At 45.2% G+C, this 18,906-nt stretch overlaps 1 protein-coding gene and 1 pseudogene across 1 annotated transcript in view; both read left to right on the top strand.

The window, feature by feature from the left end:
- Positions 1-594: 594 nt before the first annotated feature.
- LOC127046057 (uncharacterized) lies at positions 595-660 on the top strand (annotated as a pseudogene).
- A 13,843-nt stretch (positions 661-14,503) lies between these two features.
- The window catches only part of LOC127044059 (uncharacterized), a 238,809-nt gene continuing 234,406 nt past the window's right edge, over positions 14,504-18,906 (top strand). Inside the window, exon 1 of the mRNA XM_050938488.1 lies at positions 14,504-14,520. The gene's annotated coding sequence lies outside the window, so the exon portion shown is untranslated. The remainder of the gene's footprint in view (positions 14,521-18,906) is intronic.

Here is an 18,906-nt window from a genome sequence, read left to right on the forward strand (position 1 = left end):
AGTCCACCCTGGTTCCAAGCCCCCACCAGCTAGCTGCAACAGGCTGCTCTTTCTGCAAGCAGGGGACAAAGCAGGCGGCTGCCAAACAACGTTATAAGGGAGCATTGTGCAACCTTAAACAAACATGTTCCCTAACTGATCAGCAACATAACAATGAAACAGCGTTAACCGGGATGACTTTAAGGGAGGAGTTACTGTATCTCCATATATCCTCGGATTCACCCATTCAAATACCTATATAAAACCTTCATAGGAAGATGTTAAATGTTAACCTTCCTTTATACTGTACATTGAGGTCTCAGAAATGTAGAATGGTTCTTTGCCACAACTGAGGTAGAGAACTTCAGTTCCTATCTACTTTGGAATAATCAGGACTTTGTGGTGCTGAGACACCAGTTCTCCTGGTTACATGTTTCTGCAGAGGCTGGTGAAGGTGCGTGTGTAAAGGGTATGTGAAGAAAGAAAAGAGACTCCCAAAGTGAATCAAGAGCATTTATTCACTCTTTTCTTATCCTTGCAAGGGGCCCATATCTTCCCCCACCATTTTCTATTAATGATTACACTTCTGTTCTTTGTTATTCTGTCTTGTTCTGGGAGAGAAGATTAGCATGGCCCCTGCGCAAGGATGAAATGCAAATTTGTGAACTGTGTGACATCTTAGGTGACATTTTTAAGGGAGACCAGACCACTCAAGCAAAAATCCCAGCCACTAACTGTTCCCTTATGCTACTACACTTGAAAAGAAAATATCTTAATTGACCAGGGCAGTTGATTTATTGATATGAAATGTGGATGTAATGAAAGCAAACAATACAGGCATCGTCATCATAGGCAAGGGGAAAGGGATGCAGAATACTTCATGTTAGCTCTAAATTGTTAATTCTTTCCTGATTAGAAAGATTAAGATTGTGAAGAAAGGCTTCCAGGAAATCCAAAAGGCACTGTTGTGGATAAGGATACAACATTAGACACATTGGGGTATAAATAAATGAAAGATGTGTGGGGGTGCTAATCATGTACTAAAGAAAAAGGGTACAGGATTAGGGATAGGACAAATAGTGTTTCCCCATAATGAATGCATGATGGTTAGGTGAGATAAGGCAAGATCCATGTTCAGATGTCTGGAAAAGAGTGAAATGAATAGGCAGCAGGTTTAAAACAAAAAAAAAAGAAATATTTCTTCACACAATGTACAGTCAGCCTGTGGAACTGGTTGCCAAGGGATGTGGTCAAGACCAAAACTATAGCTGGGGTAAAAAAAGAATTAGATAAGTTCATAGAGTTTAGGCCCATCAATGACTATTAGCCAACATGGTCAGAGATGCAACCCCATGCTCTAGTTGTCCCTAGCACTTAACTGCCAGAAGCTGGGAGTGGATGATAGGGGATGGATTACTCGATGATTGCCTGTTCTGTTCATTCCCTCTGAAGCACCTGGCATTGGCCATTGTTAAAAGACAGGGTAGTGGGCTAGATGGACTATTGGTCTGTCCCAGAATAGCTGTTTTTGTGTTCTTATGCGGAGGGGGGGGAGAGGGGAAAGAAGAGAGAAAAGGAAAGAGAATCTGTAGAAAAACGTTACTTTTCTAGTTTTCAGACATTTCACAGATCATTTTTTTCTGGACCATATCAATACTGTTGTTGGGATTAATTTTCATAGAATCATAGAATACCAGGGTTGGAAGGGAGCTCAGGAGGTAATCTAATCCAACCCCCTGCTCAAATCCCCAACTAAATCATCCTACCCAAGGCTTTGTCAAGCCTGACCTTAAAAACCTCTAAGGAAGCGAGATTCCACCACCTCCCCAGGTAACCCATTCCAGTGCTTCACCACCCTCCTAGTGAAAAAGTTTTTGCTCATATCCAACCTGAACCTTCCCCACTGCAACTTGAGACCATTACTCCTTGTTCTATCATATGGTACCACTGAGAACAGTCTAGATCCATCTTCTTTGGAACCCCCTTTCAGGTAGTTGAAAGCAGCTATCAAATCCCCCCCTCATTCTTCTCTTTTGCAGACTAAATAATCCCAGTTCCCTCAGCCTGTCCTCATAAACCACATGCTTCAGCCCCCTAATCATTTTTGTTGCCCTCTGCTGGACTCTTTCCAATTTTTCCACTTCCTCCTTGTAGTGTGGGGCCCAAAACTGGACACAGTACTCCAGATGACACCTCATCAATGTCGATTAGAGGGGAATGATCACATCCCTTGATCTGCTGGCAATGCCCCTACTTATACAGCCCAAAATATTGTTAGCCTTCTTGGCAACAAGGGCACACTATTGACTCATATCCAGCTTCTCATCCACTGTAACCCCTAGGTCCTTTTCTGCAGAACTGCTTCCTAGCCATTCGGTCCCTAGTCTGTAGCAGGTCATGGGATTCTTCTGTCCTAAGTGCAGGACTCTGCACTTGTCTTTATTAAACCTCATCAGATTTCTTGTGGCCCAATCCTCTAATTTGTTTAGGTCCCTCTGCATGCTATCCCTACCCTCCAGCGTATCTACCACTCCTCCCAGTTTCGTGTCATCTGCAAACTTGCTGAGGGTGCAGTCCACACCATCCTCCAGATCATTAATGAAGATATTGAACAAAACCGGCCCCTTGTCCCCTACACTTTCCAAAAACTTCCTGGGTTCTCTGTGCTGGATATTCTGTTTTACTTATTCCTACAGTTCCAGGTACATAAAAACCTTTTAAAAGAGCGAGTCAACTTAACATAGGCCTGGTTTACACTACACGTTTATACCGACTTTAGCAGCATTAAACCGATTTAACGTTGCACCTTTCCACACAATGAGGCCCTTTACATCGATATAAAGGGCTCTTTAAACCGGTTTCTGTACTCCTCCCCGATGAGAGGAGTAGCGCTGAAATCGGTATAACCATATCGGGTTAGGGTTAGTGTGGCCGCAAATCGATGGTATTGCCTCCAGGCAGTATCCCACAGTGCACCACTGTGACCACTCTGGACAGCAATCTGAACTTGGAGGCACTGGCCAGGTAGACAGGAAAAACCCCGCGAACTTTTGAATTTCATTTCCTGTTTGGCCAGCGTGGAGAGCTCACCGGCACAGGTGACCACGCAGAGCTCATCAGCACGGGTAACAATGCAGTCTCCTGAGAATTGAAAAAGAGCTCCAGCATGGACCGCACAGGAGGTACTGGATCTGATCGCTATATGGGGAGAGGATTCTGTGCTAACAGACCTCCGTTCCAAAAGACAAAATGAAAAAACATTTGAAAAAATTTCCAAGGCTACGATGAAGAAAGGCCACACCAGGAACTCAGTGCAGTGCAGAGTGAAAGTTAAGGAGCTCAGACAAGCCTACCAGAAAACTAAAGAAGCAAACGGAAGGTCTGGGGCAGGGCCAAAAACATGCCGCTTCTACGCTGAGCTGCATGCAATTCTAGGGGGGTCCGCCACCACTACCCCACCCCTGTCCGTGGATTCCGAGGTGGGGTTGGTTATCTCAGCCAAGCCTGAGGATTCTGTGGACGGGGAAGATGAGGGGGAGGAAGAGGAGGACGAGCTTGCAGAGAGCACACAGCACTCCGTTCTCCCCAACAGCCAGGAGCTTTTTCTCACCTAGACGGAATTACCCTCCCAGCCCTCCCAAGCCACTAGCCCAGACAATGAAGACATGGAAGCGACCTCTGATGAGTGTACCTTTGTAAATATAAAACATGGTTTAAAAGCAAATGTTTTTTAATGATTGATTTGCCCTGAGGACTTGGGATGCATTCACAACCAGTACAGTTATTGGAAAAGTTTGTTAACATGTCTGGGGATGGAGCGGAAATCCTCCAGGGACATCTCCATGAAGCTCTCCTGGAGGTACTCCAAAAGCCTTTGCAGAAGGTTTCTGGGCAAGGCAGCCTTATTCCGTCCACCATGGTAGGGCACTTGACCACGCCATGCGTGTAGCAAGTAATCTGGTATCATTGCATGACAAAGCCTAGCTGCGTATGGTCCCAGTGATTGCTGGCATTCAAGCAACATCCGTACTTTATCTTGCTGTGTTATCCTCAGGAGAGCAATATCGTTCATAGTAACCTGGTTGAAATTCAGGAATTTAATTAAGGGGACAGAGACGGCCATTCCTACTGGGCTGTTTGCCTGTTGCTTAAAAGAAATCCTTCCTTTTAGGTAGCCAAGCGGGGGGAGGGGAGGAGGGTAATGGCGCTGAGCTTTTTCACATTTTGCTAGCAGGGATCTTCCCTGCTACCAGTCACACGGTGGTAGGCGAAGGGGGGTGATTAGCAGTGATCTTCCATGATACCAGCCACGTGGTGGGGGGAGGGGTAAAGCAATCGTCCCAGGGAATTGGATGGGGGGGGTGGTCTCTGCTGCTGCATGTTAACAGGAAGGAAGCAGCACTGAACGGGCTTTGCTTGGTATTTGGGAAAGGAGGGCACTGTATATATGAAAGCTGCAGAAGCCAAAAGACAATGGCTTACCATGGCCGCATGCAAGCTGAATTCTGCTGGCTGGACCTGCGTCTGTGAGATCTCCAACACTAGAGCCGCAGGCACTCAATATTAAGATGCAAAATGCGACCTTGTAGTGAAATCACATGTGCTATGTAAGGTGAATAGTGTTGTTCACTGTGAAAGAGTATAACCATTGTTCTGTAAAATGTATCTTTTTAAATACTTCTCTCCCTTTTTTACCTCCCTCATGCAGCTGCACATTTTTCAAGCCTCCCTACTCCATCCCGAAAGCTATCTCAGATAAGGTGGAGGAAAAAAAAGACGTGAGACGAAATGTTCTAGGAAATCATGGAAGTAACCTGCAATGAAAGAGCTCATCTGAATGAGTGGAAGGATGTGGTATCAAATTACAGGAAAGATGCCAGTGAACGTGAGGATAGGAGGGACGAACATGAGGAAAGGAGAGACACTCGAGATGAGAAGTGGCGGCAGGAAGATCAGCGGTGTAGGCAGGAAGATCAGTGGTGGCGGGATGCAGTGCTGGGCCTGCTGCGTGATCAAACTGACATCCTCTGACGTCTGGTGGAGCTTCAGGAAGAGCAGCGGAGTCACAAAATGCCGCTGCAGCCCCTGTGTAACCACCCTCACCACTCACCATGTTCCATATCTTCCTCACCCAGACATGTAAGAATGTGTGGGGGAAGGCTTCGTGCACCCGCCCACTCCACCCCAGTGGACAGTCCAACCAAAAGGCTGTCATTACTTCGAAATATTTTTAGTGGCCTTTTCCTGCTCTCCTATCCTGTTCCCAAACCACACCCGGGATACCTTGTCAGTTCTCTCCCTCTTTTTATAATGACTTTTTAATAAAGAATACATGATTTTTAAATGATAGTGACTTTATTTCCTTAAGCATGCTGTAATCGAAGAGGGAGGGTGGGTTGCTTACAGGGAATGAGTCAATCAAGGTGGGGTGGTTCATCAAGGGGAAACAAACACAACAGTCACACTGTACCCTGGCCCGTGATGAAACTCGTTTTCAAAGCTTCTCTGATGCGCACCGCTTCGTAGTGTGCTCTTCTAATCGCCCTGGTGTCTGGCTGCGCATAATCAGCAGCCAGGTGATTTGCCTCAGCCTTCCACCCTGCCATAAAGGTCTTCCCCTTACTGTCACAGAGATTGTGGAACACACAGCAAGCAGCAATAACAATGGGAACATTGGTTTGGCTAAGGTCTGATCGAGTCAGTAATGTGCACCAGCGCGCCTTTAAACAGCCAAATGCACATTCTACCACCATTCTGCACTTGTTTAGCCTGTAGTTGAACAGCTCCTGACTATTGTCCAGGCTGCCTGTGTATGGCTTCATGAGCCATGGCATCAAGGGATAGGCTGGGTTACTCAGGATAACTACAGGCATTTCAACGTTCCCAACTGTTATTTTCTGGTCTGGGAAGTAATTCCCTTGCTGCAGCTGTTTAAACAAAGTAGTGTTCCTGAAGACACTAGCGTCAGGAACCCTTCCTGGCCATCCCATGTGGATGTTGGTGAAATGTCTCTTGTGATCCACCAGTGCTTGCAGAGCCATTGAAAAGTACCCCTTGTGGTTTACGTACTGGGTGCCCTGGTGCTCCGGTGCCAAGATAGGGATATGGGTTCCATCTATCGCCCCCGCACAGTTAGGGAATCCCATTGCAGCAAAGCCATCCTCTATGACCTGCACGTTTCCCAGAGTCACAACCTTTTGTAGCAGCAGCTTAATGATTTTTTGGCTACTTGCATCACAGCAGCCTCCACAGTAGATTTTCCCACTCCAAATTGATTCCCGACTGAGCGGTAGCTGTCTGGCGTTGCAAGTTTCCAGAGGGCTATTGCCACTCACTTCTCAACTGTGAGGGCTGCTCTCATCTTGGTATTATGGCGTTTCAGGGCAGGAGAAAGCAAGTCACAAAGTTCCATGAAAGTGCCCTTATGCATGCGAAAATTTCGCAGCCACTGCAAATCATCCCACACCTGCAAAACTATGCGGTCCCACCAGTCTGTGCTTGTTTCCCGGGCCCAAAATCAGTGTTCAGTGGCTAGAACCTGCCCCATTACCAGCAGGATCTCCAAAGCGCAGGGGCCTGCGATTTGAGAGAATTCTGTGTCCATGTCCTCATCACTCTCATTGCCGCTATGCCGTAGCCGCCTCCTCCTCGCCTGGCTTTGCAGGTCCTGGTTCAGCATAGACTGCATGAGAATGTGCGAGGTGTTTACAACGTCCATGATTGCGGTCTTGATCTGAGCAGGGTCCATGCTTGCTGTGCTATGATGTTTGCACAGTTCACCCACGAAAAAAGGCGCGAAACGGTTGTCTGCTGCTTTCAGAGAGGGAGGGGTGAGGCTGTACCCAGAACCACCCGCGACAATGTTTTTTGCCCCATCAGGCACTGGGATCTCAACCCAGAATTCCAAGGGGTGAGGGAGATTGCGGGAACTATGGGATAGCTACGGAATAGCTACCCACAGTGCAACGCTCTGGAAATCGACACTAGCCTTGGTACATGGACGCACACCGCCGAATCAATGTGCTTAGTGTGGCTGCGTGCACTCAACTTTATACAATCTGTTTTACAAAACCGGTTTATGTAAAATCGGAATAATCCCGTAGTGTAGACATACCCATAGTGTGGGATGTGTGATCTAGTGAGGTATATCCTATGTACCAGTTCTTAGGTTCTGGAGGTAGTGACCTTAAACTCACCAGTGTCGTATGCACATCTAAATGTGATGGCCCATCCTGTCTTATGATACTCTTAAAATTCCTCAGCAGGTGAACAGAAATAAGCTTCTGGCAAGATATTTTGCAGAGTTCACTCTGCTTGAGTGTAATCCCCTGATCAGTGGTATATACTGCTGATGAAGTGCACGCAATCCAACAGACAATATTTGACAAGACAATTGAGAGAGTAAGTTCAGCACTTTCCCAAACGGTTGTTAACAGGTTAGCTGGGATGTATCCAGGTCCCTTAACTGTGGCATTATGAAATCTCTTAAGGGAAATTCTTGAGTTCCTGTATAGCTGATTCAGGCAGCAAATTGATTTAGTACGAATGCTGTATTTCCTTCAACTTTCTCTCGATATTGCTCATTTCCATTCAGAAAGCACAGGTTATTTAATTCAGGGGAAACTTTCTTGAGAGATTTTTGGATGTCAAATAGGCAGTTATTTCACTTTCAGAGCTTTTCAGTGTTTTACCCAGAAGTGGAGTTGATTTCTTACCAAATCATGTTAATTTTTGAAGCGGATATCAGATTGCATCAGGTCTGCTTTGAAATCACTTACAGGGTAATACAGGATAATACTATTATGTGATGGTACTAGCCACCATTCTGAATTACCACATTCAAACAATTACAAAGTTAGACATAAAGGCCAATGATTTTGATCCCAAAATCAAATAACAGCTCTGATTTAGATTATTCAGGGCTGTGTCAAGAATTTAGACACACAGTATCCATTAAAAGGAATAGAAGGTGTGTCTAAACCCCTTACACTGCTTTGAAAATCTCAACCTGTCAGGGCAGACTAAGAGGAGATAAATCTTATTTGATCTTGAATGAGTACGTTTGATGGGATGAGGAAAATTAAATATGATGGTTTTTCCCCCAATTCGTTCAAAACGTGCCAGTGCAGCCTCTAAGGCATATTCAGTCATTAAATACCAATATTGTCGAAAGTTCAACTAATCCCACCCCTACTATCTCCTTTCACAAATAAAACAGCCCTCCCCTTCCCTAAACCACCATTCTCAAACAAGGGCCTCATTAAAAAGATGAGACTTGCAGTATATTCTGAAACCTAGAAAGCCTGCACTTTGTTGGCCCATGACAGAAATGAATGCGCAAGCCAAAGGCTTTCCATTGAGAACCTTCTGTCTTCAGCCTCCTTGAGTTCAAATGTGGGGATTATTAGAGCATTTCAGATTATCTCAATTGTTAGCACAGTGCGCCAGGAGAAAGGTGGACTCTAAGAAAAGCCAAGGCCCAACATATACATGGATTTATAGGGCACAATCTATTGCTGGATACAGAAACAAACTATTAGTGAGTGTGGTCTATCTGGGTGTAATATATTTCTCATGAGAAGCCCCACCATGTAAGCAGGCAACTCAATTCTTTGCTAGTTGAAATTTCTGAATAGTCTTAAAGGATAGTCACATATAGAATCATGGCAATAATCTGTTCTGGCAAGGGTAACTGGTGATATCTTCACCCTAGAGGAAAGGATATGACCTTTTAGCAAAGAGCAAATAGAAAAAAAGGCTCCTATGGCTGCTCTATGGGAATCTGGAAAGACCTCCAAACTGCAAATGTAGTTAGTAAAAGATGAGCTTAGCCCCTCAATAGAGAAGGTAAGTGTCTCTGACAAAACTTATGAATGTTTTCCCCAACCTACCAGCATCACTTGCATGTTACTTGCCTTGAGCTTCAGACAATTCACTTTTATCTTAAGCCCCTGTTTTATCTTAGAACTGAGAAAGGAAAACTACTGCATCATTACAGTCCAATGCAAAAGAAACACAAGGTGGAATGTCATTTGCACATTGATGGCATAGTAGCCCAAGTTGTCTCACTAGCTTCCACTTTGGCTTCTCAGACATGTTAAATAGGAAGAATGACAAGAAAAAACCCTATGGCATATAAGAGTCTTTGGGGCAGATGAGCAATAACTAAATATCGCCTTCTGGGGCCTGTTTGAGAGAAAACAACAGAACTGCTTAACTGTGACTCAATCTACCCCGGCAAGGAGTGAGGAGTAATAGCTTATCTGCAATATCAAAGACTGCTGGCAGATATAAAGAATCAGACTAGACACCTGACCTTTGCATAGAATTATGCAGTGCCAGCCTTAGACATATTAATGCCGTACATAGGATTTGTTCTTCAACCCCTACTTCCATCCAAGTCAAATATAAAAAAGTCAACTATATTTATCCTTAACAAAATTTGGACACTTTTAATTGATTGTAATAAAATATGGTAAAATACTAATGATTTTATTTTGCCTTTTCTTCTGCTCTGTCCTACTTTCATTCCTTTTCTCCATTCAGTTGTTCTTTTCCAGTTTTCTTTCACCCTCCCTCTCTGTATCTTTCCATTATTTTATCTCTTGCTTTACCCACACAGGGCCCACCCCTTTCTCTCATGCATCAGTACATCTTTTCTCCCATGCTTGCACCTTCTCTCCTGTTTCTCTTCCTTTGCCTTCTCATCCTGCCCCCACAGTAGTCCTACACTTCTGAGATGGTGTGCCTGCTAAATATGCTGCCTCTCTGTCCAGACCTGCTATACTATACAAAAATGAGGCATGTGCACAGAGCGGAGGGAGGAAAGATTGAGCCTAGTTTCCTGGACTATATTTGTACAACACTTGTGAGGCTTGTAGGAGGATAAAGCTCAAAATACTGGCTGACACTGGCATGATACTGTAGAACCGGACAGGTTGTGTTCAACTTCAGAGACATTTTGACATCAGTTGGAACGTGACCTCTCAGGTAACTGTGTACTCAGCCTATGCCTGAAGCTGCCATTGTGGCTGTGTATAGTAAATGACATAGGGTGATTTCTGTAACGATGAATCCATCATGAGTAAGCTGCTGTTCAGAATCACATTGAGAGAGCTAAGTATCAATGCACTGGTCTTTCCCGTCTCTAGAATAGACTGAAATCCTGTCCTAGGTCATGAGTCATAAAGTCATGATATATTTGGTCTCTTCCTAAGGGACATCTGTACATATAAAAAAATCCAGTGCTTGACTGATAATCTCTATACAAGAATAGAACAGCAGAGGTATTTTGTGTCAAAAGTGAGGAGTATTAGCAGAGCTGTGTGGGTGGGGAAGCCATATGCAGTTCAGTTCAGAGGTGCTAGTTTCTGCATCTTTGCAAGCATTAAATTCATATTTCATAATATTTTAGAATAACCACATGAGAAGAAGAGTGTTTCAGAAGAGATTGACTCAGCACAGCAGGAACAGGTAACTTACTGGCAGCTATAAGAATAGCCATACTGGGTCAGATTAAAGGTCTGTCTAACCCAGTATCCTGTGTCTGGCCGTGGCCAATGCCAGATGCTTCAGAAGGAATGAACAGAACAGGGCAAATTCAAGTGATCCATCCCCTGTTGTCCAGTCCCAGCTTCTGGCAGTTAGAGGTTTAGGGACACCCAGAGCATGGGGTTGCATCCCTGACCATCTTGGTTAATAGCAAAATGGGTCAATTCCATCCATAGTATAACCCCATTGACTACCAGCGTGATGCATAGTGCCATCATATTACTTTCCTATGGAATTACCCCAGGAGTGAATTTAGTTCAATAGGTGTGCTGAAGTACTGTAGCTTGTATAACACCCCTATGTATTCTGGCAAACAGCCAGGATGCCACCTGTGAACTGACTAATTAGTCATTCTTTTATTTCACCTTTCAAATAAGAACGCTAATGAAAAAGCATTTTCTTTAGGCTCTTGTCTGCTGAAAAAATAGGAATACACCTTTGGTAGTAAAATTTCACATAAAAATAATTCAGAAGCTTTGTGTCAGAACTCTTGGGAGTCTTGCCAGTTGGATAATCTGACTATTCACTAAGATTCAGTGCTTTCTAACTAATATAATTACATGCATTTGTATATTTTCATCATCACTAATCACACCTTAAGCAATGATTTCTGTAAGAATGTCAGGATTTATTAAAGTGAGAGATAAGAAATAGTTAGCAAGTTAGTTTGATTGCATGTCTCTTGATAGCCATATTCCTCTTCCAGCTAATAATAGTCAGATCTAGATGTAGTCCTCTCTAACACTTGCTAAAGGTACAGAATTTTTGAGGCTGACTGAATGAAGAGAAGAATCTTCCCAGGCTACAGATTAAAGCAGATGTTATGGCACATTTGATTCTTGCTTGGTAATTATTCTTGTTTATTGTTTTTTTTGTGGTAGAGTCTAGTGCCCCCACCTGAGATAAAGGTGCCATTGTAGCAAGCACTATACACACATAACGTCTGATAGAGTTTAAAATGTAGATAGACAAGCCTAGCAATGGGTGGGAGGGAAAAAAGAGGTCAAATGATTTGACCATGGTCATAGAGGAAGCTATTGGCAGAGCAGAATGCAGGTCTCTGGATTTGGGGGGGCCACGATCCCAACTTCTTGACCATGCTGCCTCGAGCTCTGTTCTTTGTTGTCTTAGGAAATTCTCTCACCTTGAGTAAAGCTATTACCCACCAGAGGCTGAGAGCTGGAGTTTGTCTTCATGTCCAAACAGTTTAGAGATTTTCTAATCTTAGTGGTTCTCATCAGTAAAGGTCAGAAGGGATGCTATCTTTCATAGTCAGTCTAGTTTAAAACCTGGCTATAGTTCATGCATAACAACAGTAACAATTTACATTTATATAGCATCTTTCATCCCTTAGGATCTCAGAGTGCTCTATAAAATATGTGTGGGAATAACTCCGCCAGTGAAATGCAGCTAAAATCCCCACTGAAAGGTCTCAGTCTGTGGGGAAGAGTGCAGCCATTATTTAACAATGTGCAGGACTCCTGCACAGCATGTAGAGCAGGCAGCAAAGAAGACTACATATCCAAATGAAACTGCAGGGGAAGGTAAGTCAAGCAGAATGTAATTACTCAGATTGTAATTTGATCTGACTCACAGGAATGGGAATTTTCATGACTACTAATAGTCTGGACTTCAGTTTTATGTCTTGTCTCCAGGATGACACGTCCAACAGAACAATATATCCTAACATTTGTCTGGGGTATTAGTTGTACTGGCTCAGAGGAAAGAGTGTCACTTAGGGCTGGTCTACACTATGGGGGAAAATCGATCTCAGATACGCAACTTCAGCTACGTGAAAGTCGAAGTATCTAAGATCGAATTACTCACCGTCCTCATGGTGCGGGATCGATGTCCGCAGCTCCCCATGTCGACTCTGCAACTCCGTTGGGGTTGGTGGAGTTCCGGAATCGATATAAGCGCGTTCGGGGATCGATATATCACGTCTAGATGAGACACGATATATCGATCCCCGAGCAGTCGATTGCTACCCGCCGATACGGCGGGTAGTGAAGACGTAGCCTTACTTAATTGCTAGCAACCCATCCTGCAGCATTGTATATTTTTGTTGGAGGATTCCTATCCAAGCATCCTATAAGCCTGGCTCTGTTTATTTGGAGTTCTGACAGTATAACAGTGTGAGGCAGTATAATTGCATTATGAGGAGTATGGCCATGACAAAAAAGGATGTGTTATTTATAACTTTTTGCCTGTTTGAGAAACCGATTACTACAGTTATTAAAATAACACACACAGCACAATGCCCCACCTCTTTGCCAGAAGATTTGAAACTGGGCGGAAAGTTTGGATAACATAGACTCCATGCAATCACATACAAATCCACACATCAAAATCATAACTAAATCCATAATGTTCAGCTATCTTAAAAATGTTCCATACAACTCCAAATTCTCATCCCAGAAATTTTTAGGTCAGTTGCATCCATTTTGTGTTAGCCATTTTTTATGTTAATGCCGCACAAAAGAGTATTTAAAATTTTCTCAACAAAATTAACAGTCCTTGCAAACACTTGTGATTTTTTTCTTTCAAATACAGACTGTTTCTTGGGGTGAGTATGAAGTTAGTGTGTCTTGCTCTAATTTTCCATTGAGTTAGAAGATGTGCGAAAGCTGCCAGATATTTCTTTAGATTTTTTCTTTTTAGACAGTGTGCTCCTAACTTTTATTATGGCAAAGACCGTATTTTGATAAAGGGCTTGATCCAGGGACGGGCCAAGCCCCAGCACTTGCCAGTGATGCCACCTATACCTTGTAACTGCAAAAGCCCTATAACATACATATTTTGCGTGGAAGTCTGGGGAAGAAATCCTTCCTGCCCTTTGCAGTGATCAGTGTATATCCTGAAGCATGTGCTTTGACTACACCTAAGTTAGCATCCATAACTATAAAGGCTATTACTAGACACAGCTTTTCCATTATTATTGCTGCTCAGTAGGTGTCATAAACAGATAGCTAAGGGTTAATGTCTCGTTCACCTGAAGCACCTGACCAGAGGACCAATCAGGAAACCGGATTTTTTCAACTTTGGGTGGAGGGAATTGAGTGTCTCAGTCTTTGTCTGCCTGCCTGCTTTCTCTGAGCTTTGGAGAAGTAGCTCTACTTTCTAGTCTTCTGTTTCTAAGTGTAAGGACAAAGAGATCAGATAGTAAGTTCTATGGTTTCTTTTCTTTGGTATTTGCATGAATATAAGTGCTGGAGTGCTTTGATTTGTATTCTTTTGGAATAAGGCTGTTTATTCAATATTCTTTTAAGCAATTGACCCTGTGTTGTATCATCTCAATACAGAGAGAACATTTGTACTTATTTTTCTTTCTTTTTATATAAAGCTTTCTTTTAAGACCTGTTGGAGTTTTTCTTTACTTCAGGGAAATTGAGTCTGTACTCACCAGGGAATTGGTGGGAGGAAGAAATCAAGGGGAGATTTGTGTGTTGGATTGCTAGCCTGACTTTGCATTCCCTCTGGGGGAATAGGAAAGTACTTTTTGTTTCCAGGATTGGGAACAGAGAGGGAGATTCACTCTGTTTGGGTTCACAGAGCTTGTGTCTGTGTATCTCTCCAGGAGCACCTGGAGGGGGGGAAGGGAAAAAGGATTATTTCCCTTTGTTGTAAGACTCAAGGGATTTGGGTCTTGGGGTCCCCAGGGAAGGTTTTTCAGGGGGACCAGAGTGCCCCCAAAACACTCTAATTTTTTGGGTGGTGGCAGCAAGTACCAGGTCCAAGCTGGTAACTAAGCTTGGAGGTTTTCATGCTAACCCCCATATCTTGGACGCTAAGGTCCAAATCTGGGACTAAGGTTATGTCATGAGTGGCAGTGGTGGGAGGATCTAGACAGAATCCAGAAGCCAGTAGGAATATTATATTTTTCTTTTCTCTGCTAAGGGCTTTTTAGCAGAGAGAGAAACAGTTTGGTTTTAAAAGGGAACCAGAGAGAATTTTTTTTTTCTGCTCTCTCTCGCAGTTTGTGGCTTGCATGTTAAGGGTCTTTTGTCATGCAATAGCCCTCCCATTAGGGGGCAAGTACCAGCACTTATAGGCATGCAAATAAAGTGGTTTTTCTGGTTTCCCTTCATTGAACATTAGCTAGAGAGAGAAAAGGAAAAAAGCACTGTTGCTAGGCAGACTCCAGGAGGCAACAGAACCTGCAGTTCAGAAGATAAACACCGGAGGGCACCCCAACACAAGAAAACAGGAACCATGACTTCTAAGGCAAAAATTGACGCCGAAGAACAAATCAAAGAAGCTGAACACAGGCGACAACTGGAAATAAAACAAAAAGAGATGGAGATGAAAGAAAGAGAAGAACAGATCAAAGAGGCAGCCTACCAAAGAGAACAGGCAGCCTACCAAAGAGAACAGGCAGCCAAAGAGGCAGCCAAGGAGGCAGCACACAAAAGAAAACTAGAAGAAGAAGAGGTGGCCTACCGAAGGAAACAAGCAGAAGAAGAGTTGGCCCACCGCCGAGAAATGGAAGAGCACCAAAAAGAAATGGAAAAACAACAAAAAGAGAATGAAGAGAAGGAAAAACAGAGAAAACATGAACTGGAGTTGGCAAAAGCTGGGCTGCATGTGCCAGCCAACCCTAACAACCCGGCGCCAATTATTGCTCCACAGCACAGGAAATTTCCCACCTACAAGGCAGGTGATGACACCGAGGCCTTCTTGGAAAATTTTGAAAGAGCCTGTCTTGGGTACAGCATTCCCGAAGACCAGTACATGGTAGAATTGAGGTCACAGCTCAGTGGACCTTTAGCAGAGGTGGCAGCTGAAATGCCTAAGCACCAAATGAATGACTATAAACTTTTTCTAACCAAAGCCAGATACAGGATGGGGATAACCCCAGATCATGCCCGTCGGCGCTTCAGAACCCAAAAGTGGAAACCAGAGGTGTCATTTCCCAAACACGCCTACTACATTGCAAAAAACTATGAGGCCTGGCTAACAGGAAACAACATTCAAACCTTGGAAGAACTGAACCTCCTCATACAAATGGAGCAGTTCTTGGATGGTGTTCCTGAAGACATCACGCGGTACATACAAGATGGAAACCCCAAGAATATCGCTGAGGCGGGGGAGATTGGAGCCAAATGGATGGAACTGGCAGAAAGCAAGAAAGCTACTGTCAAGGGGAACGATTACCCCAGGGGGCACACAGACCATAAACCCTACAACCGAGGACAGCCAAAGACCCCACATACCACCCAAGTAAAGCCACAGATACCCTACCCTTCAACCTCACCAGTCTCCAGTAACTCACCTCGGCCCAGTGACCCATCAGATGGAAGATGCTTTAAGTGTAATGAACTGGGACATATCAAGGCCAAGTGTCCCAAGAACACCATGCGAGTGCAATTCATTACACCACCATCACACCAAAGATCCCCAGGCCCGGATGCCTCTCAAATACCCTTGGAGCGAAGGGAAAATTTGAGAGTGGGCGGAAAGAAGGTTACTGCGTGGAGAGACACGGGGGCACAAGTGTCAGCTATCCACCAATCCTTCGTTGACCCCAAATTCATCAACCCAAAGGCCAAAGTTACAATTTACCCCTTCATGTCACAAGCTGTAGACTTGCCTACAGCTCAACTGCCTGTCCAGTACAAAGGCTGGTCAGGAATGTGGACTTTTGCAGTCTATGACAATTATCCTATCCCCATGCTACTGGGGGAAGACTTGGCCAACCAGGTGAGGCGGGCCAAGAGAGTGGGAATGGTTACACGTAGCCAAACCAGGCAAGCTTCCAGACCCATTCCTGTTCCTGAACCGTCCACAGAGGCCCCGTCTGTGTTACCAGAGACCCAGACAGAGGTAGAGGACCCGGATTCCATGCCTACCACTGAAACAGCCACAGCATCTCCAGTCCCAGGCCCGGAACTGGAACAGCAACCAGCACCAGCAAGTGCAACTACATCTTCAAACTCAACGCCAGAGGGCGCCAGCGAGCCAAAACTGGCAGAAGCAACAGACAGCCATACCCAAAAGGCTCAGCCAGAGCCTGAAATACCCTCAGGTGCACCAGCGGAGAGCGGTTCACCAGCAACGGAAACAACCCCATCACCTACATCGCTTCCAGAGGGACCAAGCCCAAGTCCACAGTCTGAGGAAGAACTGGTGACCCCAGCCTCAAGGGAACAGTTCCAGGCTGAGCAGGAAGCGGATGACAGCCTTCAGAAAGCGTGGGCGGCGGCACGGAGCACCCCACCGCCTCTCAGCTCTTCTAATCAATCCCGGTTTGTTATAGACCAAGGACTTTTATACAAGGAAATTCTTTCTGGTGGACACCGGGAAGAATGGCAGCCGCAAAAACAGTTGGTGGTTCCAACTAAGTACCGAGGGAAGCTCTTAAGCTTAGCCCATGATCATCCCAGTGGCCATGCTGGGGTGAACAGAACCAAAGACCGGTTGGGGAAGTCCTTCCACTGGGAGGGGATGGGCAAGGACGTTGCCAAGTATGTCCGGTCTTGTGAGGTATGCCAAAGAGTGGGTAAGCCTCAAGACCAGGTCAAGGCCCCTCTCCAGCCACTCCCCATAATTGAGGTCCCATTTCAGCGAGTAGCTGTGGATATTCTGGGCCCTTTCCCAAAAAAGACGCCCAGAGGAAAGCAGTACGTACTGACTTTAGTGGACTTTGCTACCCGATGGCCAGAAGCAGTAGCTCTAGGCAACACCAGGGCTAACACTGTGTGCCTGGCCCTAACAGACATCTTTGCCAGGGTAGGTTGGCCCTCTGACATCCTTACAGATTCAGGGTCTAATTTCCTGGCAGGGACCATGGAAAAACTGTGGGAAACTCAGGGGGTGAATCACTTGGTTGCCACCCCGTACCACCATCAAACCAATGGCCTGGTGGAAAGGTTCAATGGAACTTTGGGGGCCATGATACGAAAATTCATCAACGAATTCTCCAATAATTGGGACCTAGTGTTGCAGCAGTTGCTGTTTGCCTACAGGGCTGTACCACATCCCAGTTTAGGGTTTTCACCGTTTGAACTTGTGTATGGTCACGAGGTTAAGGGGCCATTACAGTTGGTGAAGCAGCAATGGGAGGGGTTTACGCCTTCTCCAGGAACTAACATTCTGGACTTTGTAAGCAACCTACAAAGCACCCTCCGACACTCTTTAGCCCTTGCTAGAGAGAACCTAAAGGATGCTCAAGAAGAGCAAAAGGCCTGGTATGACAGACATGCCAGAGAACGTTCCTTCAAGGTAGGAGACCAGGTTATGGTCTTGAAGGCGCAACAGGCCCATAAGATGGAAGCATCATGGGAAGGGCCCTTCACGGTCCAAGAGCGCCTGGGAGCTGTAAACTACCTCATAGCATTTCCCAATTCCTCCCTAAAGCCTAAAGTGTACCATGTTAATTCTCTCAAGCCTTTTTATTCCAGAGACTTACAGGTTTGTCAGTTTACAGTCCAGGGAGATGATGCTGAGTGGCCTGACGGTGTCTACTACGACGGGAAAAAGACGGTGGCGTGGAAGAGGTGAACCTCTCAACCACCCTGGAACGTCTGCAGCGGCAACAAATCAAGGAGCTGTGCACTAGCTTCGCCCCATTGTTCTCAGCCACCCCAGGACGGACTGAACGGGCATACCACTCCATTGATACAGGTAATGCTCACCCAATCAGAACCCCACCTTACCGAGTGTCTCCTCATGCCCAAGCTGCTATAGAACGGGAGATCCAGAACATGCTACAGATGGGTATAATCCGCTCATCTACCAGTGCATGGGCATCTCCAGTGGTTCTGGTACCCAAACCAGATGGGGAAATACGCTTTTGCGTGGACTACCGTAAGCTAAATGCTGTAACTCGTCCGGACAACTATCCAATGCCACGTACCGATGAGCTATTGGAAAAGTTGGGACGTGCCCATTTCATCTCTACAATAGACTTAACCAAGGGGTACTGGCAAGTACCACTAGATGAACCTGCCAAGGAGAGGTCAGCATTCGTCACCCATGCGGGGGTGTATGAATTCAATGTCCTTCCTTTCGGCCTTCGAAATGCACCCGCCACCTTCCAGAGGCTGGTAGATGGTCTACTAGCTGGACTGGGAGAATTTGCAGTTGCCTACCTCGATGATGTGGCCATTTTTTCAGACTCCTGGCCCGAACACCTACTACACCTGGAAAAGGTCTTTGAGCGCATCAGGCAGGCCGGACTAACTGTTAAGGCCAAAAAGTGTCAAATAGGCCAAAACAGAGTGACTTACCTGGGGCACCAGGTGGGTCGAGGAACCATAAACCCCCTACAGGCCAAGGTGGATGCTATCCAAAAGTGGCCTGTCCCAAAGTCAAAGAAGCAGGTCCAATCCTTCTTAGGCTTGGCCGGATACTACAGGCGATTTGTACCACACTACA

This window comes from Gopherus flavomarginatus, chromosome 2 (assembly GCF_025201925.1).
Source record: "Gopherus flavomarginatus isolate rGopFla2 chromosome 2, rGopFla2.mat.asm, whole genome shotgun sequence".
Taxonomy (NCBI): Eukaryota; Metazoa; Chordata; order Testudines; family Testudinidae; genus Gopherus; species Gopherus flavomarginatus.